Below are 12,412 nucleotides of genomic sequence, written 5' to 3' on the forward strand. Positions count from 1 at the left end.
ACTTTACAATTAAGATGAGATGTTTAAGGGTGCCTGGGTGGCTCAGTTGGTTAAGTGTCCAACTCTTGGTCATGATCTCATGGCTCAGGTCATGACCTCATGGTTCCTGAGTTGGAGCCCTGCTCAGGCTCTGCACTGAGAATGAGGAGCCTGCTGAGGATTCTCTGTCTCCCAGCCTCTCTGCCCCTCCCCCAAACATGCTCTCTCTTTGTCTTTCAAAATACATAAATAAACTTAAAAAAAAAAAACCAAGATGAAAGGGGCGCCTGGGTGGCTCAGTCAGTTAAGTGTCTGACTTTGGCTCAGGTCATGATCTCGCGGTTCCTGAGTTCACATCGGGCTCTGTGCTGACAGCTCAAAGCCTGGAGCCTGCTTCAGATTCTGTGTCTCCCTCTCTCGCCCCTTCCCTGCTCACACTGCCTCTCTCTCAAAAAAAAAAAAAAAATAAAATAAAATAAAATAAAATAAAATAAAATAAACATTAAAAAAGATGAAATGTTTAGAAATTAAGGTACATTCATTATTTCATATTGTATAATATTGTACACTGCAACATAATATATTTTAAAAACATTTAATGACAGGGGAGCCTGGGTGGCTGACTTGGTTGGGCCTATGACTTTGGCTCAGGTCATGATCTTGCAGTTCATGAGTTTCAGCCCCACATGCGGCTCTGTGCATACAGTTCAGAGCCTGGAACCTGCTTCGAATTCTGTGTCTCCCTCTCTCTCTCTGCCCCACCCCCCACTTGTGCTCTGTGTTTCTCTTCTCTGAAAATTAAAATAAAACATTAAAAAACTTTTATGACAATTCACATGCTTATTTGATACCTTTGTTTTCCTTCAAATATTTATAGAGAAGATAAAACTTATCCTTAGATGAGACTATCAAGGTTTCTTTCCTCAGGTAGGAGTCATTCTTAAGTCCTGATCTCCTTTCTCATCCTACTACCTGCACCCTTCCTTAAGACCTTATTCCAATATTAATGATTTATGACCATTTTGTGATGGTGGGACTGTCTTGCTTAATAGCAATTTACAGATCATCACTGGTCATAAAATTTGAAAGCCATTATCTTGATGTAACTGTGTGTTTATAATTTCAAAAGACATAGCTAGTAAGTTGAGAGACAATATTTTAGTAGTGGAAAAGTGAAAATTTGAGTGAGTTCTTCATGGTAAAGAAACTGTCTTCAAGAAAACAGTCTGAAATATATTATGTTACCACCCCCACAACACCTCATATAAAGTTATAAACGTCCATAAGACTGTTCCCTTCAAAGCCAGAGAACATTTTCCCTCACTTTGATTATAGAAATGAGTGAAATATTTTCATTTTCAATAATAAGTGTCTTCTCTGAATTTTCAACATTCATATATTTATAGAATAAAAATGAGGGAAAGATATAGAGCATTGGAAATTTGGTTTGTGGGGCTTGTGTAATTTTAACTACCAAACTTTGAGGTTTTTAACAGAGAAGCTAGAGAAAAGCCTTTATTTAGAATATTAATTTTGTTATCAAGAAGTATTAAGATCATTACATATTGGAATAGAATGTTGCTGAGTTCTGGAACAATGAAAGAATGTGATATGGATGAGGACAAGATATTTCACTCTATTTCTGGGGCTAAAGTTTTTAGGAGAAATACTATTAGTTAATATCAGAATATTTTCATTGATTCTATATATTATTTCTAGTTTGTGGTATATATAATGACTATAAATTAACTGTTCATTATAAATATGGGTTCAGTAAGCAGCATATACTTTTGCTATCTTTAAAATGTCTCAAACCAAAGGAGCCCATTAAGTATTTTGAAAAAGAAGAAATTGAACAGGTGACCTTCGTGGATATTTATAGCTACTATTCTACTGCCAAAAAGGTACACCACATAGGTAATTTCCCTGTAAAATATGCTGAATAGGAACATTTTAATGCTTACAAATGGGTATAAAGACAAGTGCCTCACCTATTCATTTTTAAAACAGATTTTTCTTGTTTCAGAAAATATATCTATTACATTTTCTAATAGTTACTTTTTTAAGAAGTAAAATGCAAGACCCATAGACAGCTATCATGCAGTCTCTTTGCCAAGTTACAAGGCGGTAAAATACTATTATCCTTATTCAAGTAGCTTTAGTGATTATTTTTATTAATATTTATTATACCTTACATTTCTTTGTTGAAAATTGCAAATATTCTTCTATTTCCTAGTCCTTAAAATAAGAAACATTTAGTTCATAAATTTTCAAGAAAAAAATAACCATCTCTTGCATTGAAACATTTTTAAAAGAATTGACAAGGGGGGCACCTGGTTGGCTTAGTTGGTTAAGCATCTGACTCTTGATTTCAGCCCAGGTCATGATGTCACCATTTGTGAGTTTGAGCCCTGTGTCAGGCTCTGTGCTAATGAATGGGGCCTTCTTGGGATTCTCTCTCTCTCTCTTTCTCTCTGCCTCTCCCTGCTCATGCTTTCTGTCTCTCAAAATAGATAAGCTTTAAATAATTGACAAGAAATGTTCTATTGCAAGTAGCTTCACACAAAAGAATATATAAAAAAACATTTTCACTGTTAATGCTCTTACCCTTTTATTTTTTTTTCTGAGTAAAGAATTATAGACATAATTTTTTTCCCTTTTAGTATTTTAGTGATGTTCCACCAGCTTTTAGCTTGTATTGCTTCCAAACAGAGTCTGCTATCATTTCTGACCTTTGTTCTTTTTATGTTAATTGTGTTTTTCTCTGGCTGTTTTAACATTTTCCTCTTAATCATTTAAAGCAATTTGATGCTCTGAATTAGTGTAATTTTTTTTTTGTCTTTTCTTGTGTTGGTTTACTGTGCTTCTCGGACGTGTACGTTAACAGTTTTCATCACATTTTAAGTTTCCACCTTTATTTCTTTAACTCTTTTTTTTCTGTACACTCCCACTTATTCTCCTTCAAAGACTTCAGTTACAGGGGAGCCTGGGTGGCTCAGTCGATTAAGCGTCCAATTCTTGATTTTGGCTCAGGTCATGATCTCATGGTTCTTGACTTTGAGCCCTGAATCAGCCTTCATGCAGACAGTATGGATTCTCTCTCTCCCTCTCTCGCTGCCCTTCCCTCACTTGTGCTCTATCTCTCGCAAAACAATAAATAAATTTTTAAAAGTCTTCAATTACAAATAGAATAAGGCACTAAAAATTATTTCATAGATAATTGTTGCTCTTTTTATTTTTTTCAGCCCTCTTTTCTATCTGTATATCATTGTGAATATTTTCTATTGCTATGTCTTCAAGTTTACTATTTCTTCTGCAATTTCTTATCTGTTGTTTATCCTACCCAATCTGTTTTTCATTTTAGATATTATAATTTTCACCTTTCAGAAGTTCATCTTGTGGTTTTTGAAAATAGCTTCTATGTCTACATATTATGCTTAATCTTTCTTTAGTTTTCTAAAAATGTGGAATATGAGTATAATAATTTCTATTGTCCTATCTGCTAATTTTCGCATCTGATGGTTTCTGGGTTGGTTTTGAGTCATTGATTTTTCTCCTCACTGTGAGTTATGAAACATCACTTCTTTGCATGCCTGCTGATTTGTTATTGGATGCCAGACATTATGAATTTTATCTTGTTGTGCTCTTGGATACTTTTATATTCCCTAAAATATTCTTTTTAAAAAAATATTTATTTTTGAGAGAGGGATAGAGAGCATGTACAAGTTGGGGAGGGGCAGAGTGAGAGGGACACAGAGAATCCCAAGCAGTCTCTGCATTGTCAGTGCAGAGCCCATGTGGGGCTTGAACCCATGACTGGGAGATCATGACCTAAGCCGATATCAAGAGTTGGACATTCAGGCACCTGGGTGGCTCAGTCAGTTAAGCATCCAACTCAGGTCATGATCTCACAGTCCGTGAGATCGAGCCCCGCATTGGGTTATGTGCTGACAGCACAGAGCCTGGAGCCTACTTCAGGTTCTGTGTCTCCTTCTCACTCTGCCCTTCACCCACTCATGCTCTGTCTCTCAATCTCTCTCTCAAAAATAAATAAACGCTAAAAAAATTTTTAAAGAGTCAGGCAATTAACCTACTGAACCACCCAGGCACCCCCACAAAAATATTCCTGAACTTTGTTCTGGGATGTAGTTGTTCTACTTAGAAGTATTTTGACTCTTTTTTATTTTGTTTTAAAGCTGTTTTTAGGCAGGAGCAGAATAGGGTTTACTCTAGGGTTAAACCCACTACAGATGCAGAACCTTTCTGAGTACTCTACCCAATATCGTATAAATTATGAGAGTTTCTTTTTTCTTTCTTCCTATTTTTCCACTCTAGCTGATATGAACAGGAACTATTCCTGGCCCTGTGTGAGCTTCAGGAATTTCCCCTCTAATCTTCTTAATGGTTGTTTCTTGGCCTCAGGTTGGTTTCTTAGATTGTATGTGCTGGCCTTACCTTCTGTCAAGGTGGCTTTCCTACAGGTTGTTGGAGGTCTTTTTCAGTGCAGCTCTCTCCCCTCTGGTACACTTCTCTGTGAATTCTAGTTGTCTAAGCTTCCCTTGACTCTCAGGTCCAGGTAGACTCTATGTGGATCCCTTTCTTGTACCACAGGTGGAAATTTCTTTGGACAGTCAGCTGGGAATTCAGAAAGTTTACCTGATTTGTTTTCTTTCTGTTTGTTTTCTCATGAATGACTGTCCTTCACTGCTTGAGTTCAATGTCTTTGCAAGTATTCTTTCATAGATTTTATCCATTTAGGGGATGTTATTCCATTTGGTATAAGTGGAAGTCCTATCCTTTTACCTTTAATCTAGCTGGGTCTTTATTTGTTGTGGATAGTAGGGTCTTTTTTTTTTTTTTTTAATTCAGCCCAATTATTTGTGCCTTTTAGTTTGAAAGTTTATACCTGTGCTGTCAAGTACTGCATTCATTGGCCACATGGGACTATTCACTTGAAATGTATCTGGTCAGACCTGATACATACTGACATTATGAAATGCAGACTAGGTCTTGATTTCATAATACAAAAAAATGTAATGTATCTCATCAATACATTTTTCTATTCATTACACATTGATATTTTGAAAATTTTGAGTTAAATAAATATGTTATTAAATTTACTTTCACCTGTTTTTACTTTTGGAAATGTGGCTGTTCGAAAATTTAAAAGTATGTGTGTGGGTTACATTATACTTCTGTTAGCACTTTTTAAGCTCTCCAACTTGAGGAGATTCTAGGTCTTCTCTTCTGTTCTCCTCACCCTCAAGACCTGCCAAATTTATGCTCAAGTTTATTTAGCTCTTAAATGTCCTTAAAGCAAAAGTGGCTCTGTTTCTTTAGTACCATGGTTTCATGACTTCCCTTATACTTCGGCTTAGTATTTTCTTAACTTATTAGCTCTTTGATGCTTTTAATAAGTACAAATATTTTAGCCAGAATTTTCAGTTGGTTCTATTTTTTTAGAAAAGTTTTTCTGATTTATTTAGCCTCTGTGTATCAGAGATGAAAGGGTGGCAGAGAACAGCAAGATGCTCACTGTGTTAATTTCCAAGTGCTGCAATAACAAAGTGCCACAAACTGGGTGGTATAGAACAAACAGAAATTTATTGTCTCATGGTTCTGGAGGTAGGAGGCCTGAAATCAAAGTGTCAGCAGGGCTGTGCTTTCTCTGAAGGTGCCAGAGAAGGATCTGTGCCAGGCCTGTCCTGGCTTCTAGTTGCCTCAGGTGTTTCTTGGCTGGTAGATGGTTGTCTTCTCCCTGTGTTTCTTCATGTAATGTTCTCCTTTGTCTGTGTCTGCCTCTGTGTTCAATTTTGCCCTTTCTGTGTAGACACATCAAATTGGGTTAAGGCCCATCATCATGATCTTATTTGAAATTGATATCTCTGTAAAGACCTTGTTTCCAAATAAGGTCATGTTCTAAAGTACCAGGAATTAGAGCACTAACATATCCTTTTTGGGAGATGGGGTACAAACCATAGTGCTCACTAACTTCATGTCCTCTTTATGGGCACCCTAAAGGCTAGATTTCCTGATCCCTCTTGCAGTTAGGTCAGGCCATCTGCCTGGTTCTGGCCAAATGAATGTGGGTGGAAGTGATATATACCATTACTAAGTCTAGTCATAAAGCATCTGATGGGGTATCTTCACTTATGATCTTTGCTGATTGGCTGACTAAATGTAGAGGACACAAGGAGGCCCTGGAAGATGTCAGCAACACAAGATGGAGAAGCCAGATCCCAAATCATCAAGGAAGGCCAGTTGGCAAAACCCATCTGGCCTGTGATGTGAGTGAAAAATGTACCTGTTGACTGAAGGAGTAATCAATGGTATGTCCATTAATTGCTCATAGCAGCTTAGCTGTGCTATGCACAACCATAGCTTCTGTTGTGCCTCTTGCTTCTACTCACTTCTCTTTGATCTCAGGGCCAAAATATCCCATTTGAAAAACTCTCCTTTCCCCCGACACCCTGCTTTGTCAAGTTATTGCATAGCAGGTTTTTATAGCAAATAAATCACTTCAGTGAAAAATTATCCTCTATTTTCCTAACAGTTAATATTGTCAAAATAGTTTCACAATAAAGATAGTTCCATTTACTTTATATAAAGCATAAAAGCAGTAATTATGGTGTGATGGTGCTGATGATTATTCACTAATGGACACTATCAAATATAAATTAGATTTAGTCTTAAAAGATCAATTTAGAAGATATTATACCTTACCAAATTTATTGTAAACATTCTGTCTTGGAAATGTGACAACTATAACTTCCCTAAGTTTTAGATAAAATGAGGAGTACACACACACGCACACACACATACATGCACACACATCCTTCTTTACATATTTCTGGATTCTGTCCTAATATAAAATATATTAACTTCAATATTTGCATTTGTACAATGTACTAAGTCAATTCTAGGTCACAGAAGAAATATGTTCATTGAGTCTGGTGCCAAATAGTGAGTAAAATGAATGGAGAACAAGAACAAAGGGGGAAAAAACCCAAAAATGAACGGCATCAGAAAATAAATGATAGCTTGATATTCTTGAGAATCTATTTTTGTAAAAATATTTCCATATAGATCACATTTACCCTCATGTAATACAACCCAAAGCCAGTTGCCATCTTTTAAACTTGTGATTTTACTTTTAAAAATCATTTTGCTTCATCTTTTGTATCTTTAAGGAGGGAATGATTTCTACTGGGTGTGGTAATGAATTATTATCCCTTTTTGGATAGCTAGTCATCTCATTACTCACATACATAAAATATTATCAGATAAGGTAATTTTCCTGTTGTGGAGGGTATATATTCTTATTTTAGGATATAATGTTCTATTATATCATAATAAAAAAAGTTCAACAAGTAAAACTTCCACTGTGAGAAAGAATTTACATGGGTGTTTTAAACATTGAATATGGCATTAAAGATTGGAGGAGAATTTATCTTCCAAGAAGCATAGTGGAAACATATTTCTTTGTAATATTTAAAAACCAGGCAAGGCAGAACATTACAAAATCAGTGTTAGAAGATAATCTGGTACACTCAGGGATATGGAACGTAAAACCTAAGCTACGTATTTCAGCCTTCACCAGGTTTTACTGCTTATTATGCTTGTCGAAAAAAAGATGAGGATGAACTATATCTCTTATTAAAATATTTCTGAGTATGAAAGTTTGCCTCTTACAGTGGAGCTAGGGTATCTAGAACCACTTTCTTATTGTATGGGAATACATTTCTGATAATCATCAATGACATATGCTTATACAACACATTTTCTGGAATAGCTACATCACTTTAGACTATCACTTATAAATACGTATTCAGTAGAAAATCCTGCTGGTGAACCATCCTAGTTTAAACCCACAATAAACTGCTATGCCCCAGTACTTATGTTTCTTTGAGTCAAATTAAGACAGCTCATTCTGTAAACTGATCAGGAGGTCAATCAAGTAGTAATGCCAAGAATTTCTATTGCTTGAGAGACTGTAAGTGGCCAGGGAAGAATTTGTAGTTAAGCAGCTGCTCAGGTCTTGCTGATTTCAGTTTTATGATGAAATCTGTACATTAATTCGTTGGTAAATTGAGATAGATATTAAACAGTGATATCAAAAGAGGTTGTTTGGATGCAACATTTTGGGATGTGGGGTAAAAATGATTATTTGTAACATTATAGTTGTAGTCTTGAATTACTGGTTTTTACCAGAAGGTACAAACTCTGTCATCAGACAGGTTCCGGAAGTAGGAAATTACTGTTTGTGGTCCACACTGCCAAGTACTGCAGTGATAGCTGATCCAGCCAAACACAGTGATTGTAGCCACAGAATGGAATATAAAATAGGGGCATAAAACTCAGTGTATCTGATAGAATTTCAAAAGTAGATGAAGAACTGCCCACTTTAATAAAGTTCTAAAACATTAAAAAAGTTGGAATTATAATAGATTTCATAGTTTTAACATCAGTACTCAAGGGGGACAAAGGTTTATTCTATAAAGCTTTTAGCTTATGGAAACTGAAGTAATCTTTTCTGCAGTGTTTGGGATGTCACTAGAACTAATTAAGGTAAATAAACAACACTGTTGCTAGGTATGCCTGAAAGCTTGAAAATCGTTAAACAGTTGCCTGAGAGTTTGAGAAGCTCTGCTGCCAGTCCAACCTTATTGAACTCCATCTGCAAAAATATTAAATTCAGAGATCTCACTCTCTTCAACATTTTGGATCCTTCATGTTATTTTTTCTTCTCAACCTGCCGCTGGTTCTTAGGGCCACAATCTACCACCTTTCTCTGAGTTTAACAGCTCCTTCCTGGCTCTACCTTTTCCCTCTACCCCTTATGCTTCCACCATCCTTACCTAACCAGTTAATTCCCTACCACAATCGAAGGCAGCCACTATCTGTTTCTAATGTGGGTTCAAACATTGCCTTGTGTTGGTGTGGAGCATTGCTTACCTATGCAGATTGATGCTATGCGGCAGTTACGATTTTCATTGTAGACCGTGCCCTCAATACCTCACAGCATTGCCTCTACTTGCCCTTAGTGGTCTCTTTCTATTCTTTACTGAGGCAGTGTGGCAGAGTCAAAGAGCACGGACATGAACATTGGTGGTAGACCTCAATTCGTATCCCAACTTCTATACTTGTTAATTGGGCGATCTTGAGCAAATTCCTAACCTCTTTGATCTTCAGGTGCCATGAATGTAAATGGGAATAATAATTCTTGTAAAGTTTCCTGTAAGCATTTAAGATAATGTGGAGAAGATGATTTAGTGAACAGAGGTTGATGGCTAATGGTCAGAATTGTTCTTAAGCTGTCTGGTCTGGTATCCCTAAGAGTTTACTACGTTTCTCAGACTTTTTACCCTTTTCCCAAATGCCTAATCATTAACAGATGATGTTTGCCTTATACATTATAGGGAAAATACAAGCTATCAAGTAAGTATTTAATCAGCTTGTCTCCCCTCCACTTTTTTTTTTCTCCACTTCACTTCTCTACATACCTTTGATGTCACCCATCCGTTCCTTCTTTTCTATTTTATAAGAATCTGTATTTCAGGTTCTTTCCAAAGGCCTCAGAAACAGTAGAGCACAGTGGTTAAGAGAACAGTTTTTGATTCCCAGCTTCCTGGCCTCTTGTTTTCCCTCCCTCACTTAGGCCAGTTCAGTATTTAAGTTTTTCCATCTCTAAGATGGATACAATGAAGATACATAGCTCATAAAGTTCTGAAGTCGATTGCAATAATTAAAACATTAACAACGTGAAGGGCAGTGCCTGGTACATAGTATGAAAATTACTATTACTATCACTTCCTGATTCATCAGGGTCACAGTTAAGAAATTGTTCCTTTTGTCCTAAGACTTTGGTCACTTTTCCTCCACTGGTCCTCCTTCTTCGATTTCCGAAGCACTCATAACCCAGGAGAACATTCCTTCAATCTGCTCTGTTATACTTTTACCATCTTTTCTTTCACTGCCAAATGTTATGAAATCATAGACTCATTCAGTTCCCTGATTCTACTTCTCCAACTATTCTTCATTTTTCAATCTGATACAACCTGAGCTCTATTCCCACTGTTATACAAGTGCTTTCATTCAGGTCCACCCTGACCTCCTGATTTGCAACATTTCTAGACATTATCCTATGTAATCCTTCTATGGTATTTGACACTGTTAACCATTGTAGAACTACTTTGATGTTCTTTTTCAGTGTCTATGATATTACTCTTTCTTGTTCACTTCATTTGTACATTACTCTTCAGTACTTTCTGAGTCTTCCAGTTTACACCCATAGGTCAGGATAATCTCCAGCATTTGATTGTATGAATTTCTCTTACATCCTTTGCTACCAAAATATATCTTCAAGTACATACTGCATATGTCTCCATGTCTATATCCTAACTGGACTTGCTTTAAGTTAGGCCATATAAATTTTCAATAATCTTCATTCTAAGTTCTTTACAGTTGTCATCTAATTATTGGCCTTTCAACCTCTACTCCCTTAAATCTATCCTCCACTCTATTTCTAGATATTTTTTCATTCTACAATCTCAATCTAATTATCTCTCTCTCCTTTGTGAATACAAGATTCCATCATATATTACAAGGTAAAACTCAAATGTCCTATATTAATTGGGTTCTGTATTAATTATTCGACAAACTTTTACTTGTACCCTAAGAGTCAGCACCAATTTTGTGTCTTCTAACATTTATTTAATTCTCTACGTAGACAGTACTTATTTGCTTTCATAGAAATGTTTATTCTTATAGTCTTTTAAAGACAATGTAATTTATTCATTTACATATCTGTCTTTTGCCTAAATGATACACCATCTTTGTAGGATCCCTGGAATCTAACATCTCTAGAATATAACATAAACCTAAGTATATTTTCTGAATAACTAGCTTTCCGTAAAAGTAGGTAGTACTTTTGGAATGTGGGGGATTTCGTGTGGGAGACCAAAGATATCTAAAGAATAGAATAGAATATATATATATAAAATATATATATATATATATATACACACTATGTATAGAATATCTATATTATATATAAAAGTGTGTGTGAAGTGTGTGTGTGTGTGTGTATACACACACATGTGGTATAGGTATAAATATATCTTATTTAGACTTTCTTCCATATTAAATAAGTGATATTATGTAACCTAAAAATATTCTGAGTTTTTTTTTCCATTTTGTATGGTCTCATAAGTCAGTCCTCAAAACATAAAACCAAAATATATGTAAATTACTCATGTGTGTACCAAAAACTTTAGGAAATGGCCTAATTTATAAGATTCAGTGAATTTACTGTCTTCTTGGTTACTGTCTGGTGTAAACATACTGTGTGCATTTAGTTTCATCCATTGTGTAGGTAGCATTGATTCTAGTATCTGACTTACTATTGAAAAGTTTTATTTCTATAATAACTAATGCAAGCATATCCATTATTTTTAAAAGACCTAGTAGTAGTATATACACAATAAAATTTTAATTAAATGATAAAATCTTAAGCTTTGCATATAAAATATTAATATTGAATCAAGATGTTTTAACAGTAGGAATACTATTGAATTATCACCAAAGAAACTGTAAGTTTCTTAAAATATAATGAAAAAAGTCATTTCACACAGTTGGTAAGATACAAACGAAGATAAAATCAATCCATGACTCCTGGTAAATTCTGAACTCTGAATTGAGAACTCTGTTAATGCACTCTTGAATTATGAGCCAAAAGCATGTAGAACATTTCTGATATAGGCAAGGAGGGATAGATTTCAGAAATTTAAGACATTATTTTTCCATTATTAAGATTCTCCTCTGATTATTTTCATCTATTACAATGCTGCCTAAGTAGATATATACTCATGCATTAAATATTACATTCCATTTTGAGTTAAAACTGCATGCCCATTGAAAGCTCTCCCTCAGTGACTGAAATATACATTTCTGAGTTACTATCTCAGTAGGGATATTGAAGTTTCCACTAACATGGAATATGAGGACTTTAAAATATGATGACTTTAAAAAACTTTTGATGCTGCTATCAGAGGATTACCCTATCCATATAAAAAAGTAATAATATATTATTTGGTTGTATATTATAAAATTTCTGAGAATCAGAAAGAGATAATATTGCTGTAATGTCCACCTGATCATATTTGAGTTACAAACTTTATTTGAAATGGAGACCTACATTAGCCAATATTAGTAAAGTTACTGCACCAATATTGGTGCAACAAGAGATGAAATGCCACTTTCTATTCCGCAAAGGTGCTATTGCTAAATACAAAGCTCCTTTGACCTCTACTTAACAGTTTATATGACTGGTAGCATTACTTATGAATGAATTGTCTTTCTAGTCATCAAAATTAACCATAAATGTTATATACTTTAGGATGAAAGGTTACAATAGTATTTTTTTTAAAAAAAT

General features: G+C 35.2%; 1 long non-coding RNA gene across 1 annotated transcript in view; it reads right to left on the reverse strand.

Moving 5' to 3' along the window:
• LOC109248539 (uncharacterized) overlaps positions 1-12,412 on the reverse strand; it is a 54,782-nt gene that overhangs the window by 20,602 nt on the left and 21,768 nt on the right. The window lies entirely within an intron of this gene.

The sequence above is a fragment of the Panthera pardus genome, unplaced genomic scaffold, assembly GCF_024362965.1.
Source record: "Panthera pardus isolate Hobbes unplaced genomic scaffold, ASM2436296v1 HiC_scaffold_17, whole genome shotgun sequence".
In the NCBI taxonomy this organism is placed as follows: Eukaryota; Metazoa; Chordata; class Mammalia; order Carnivora; family Felidae; genus Panthera; species Panthera pardus.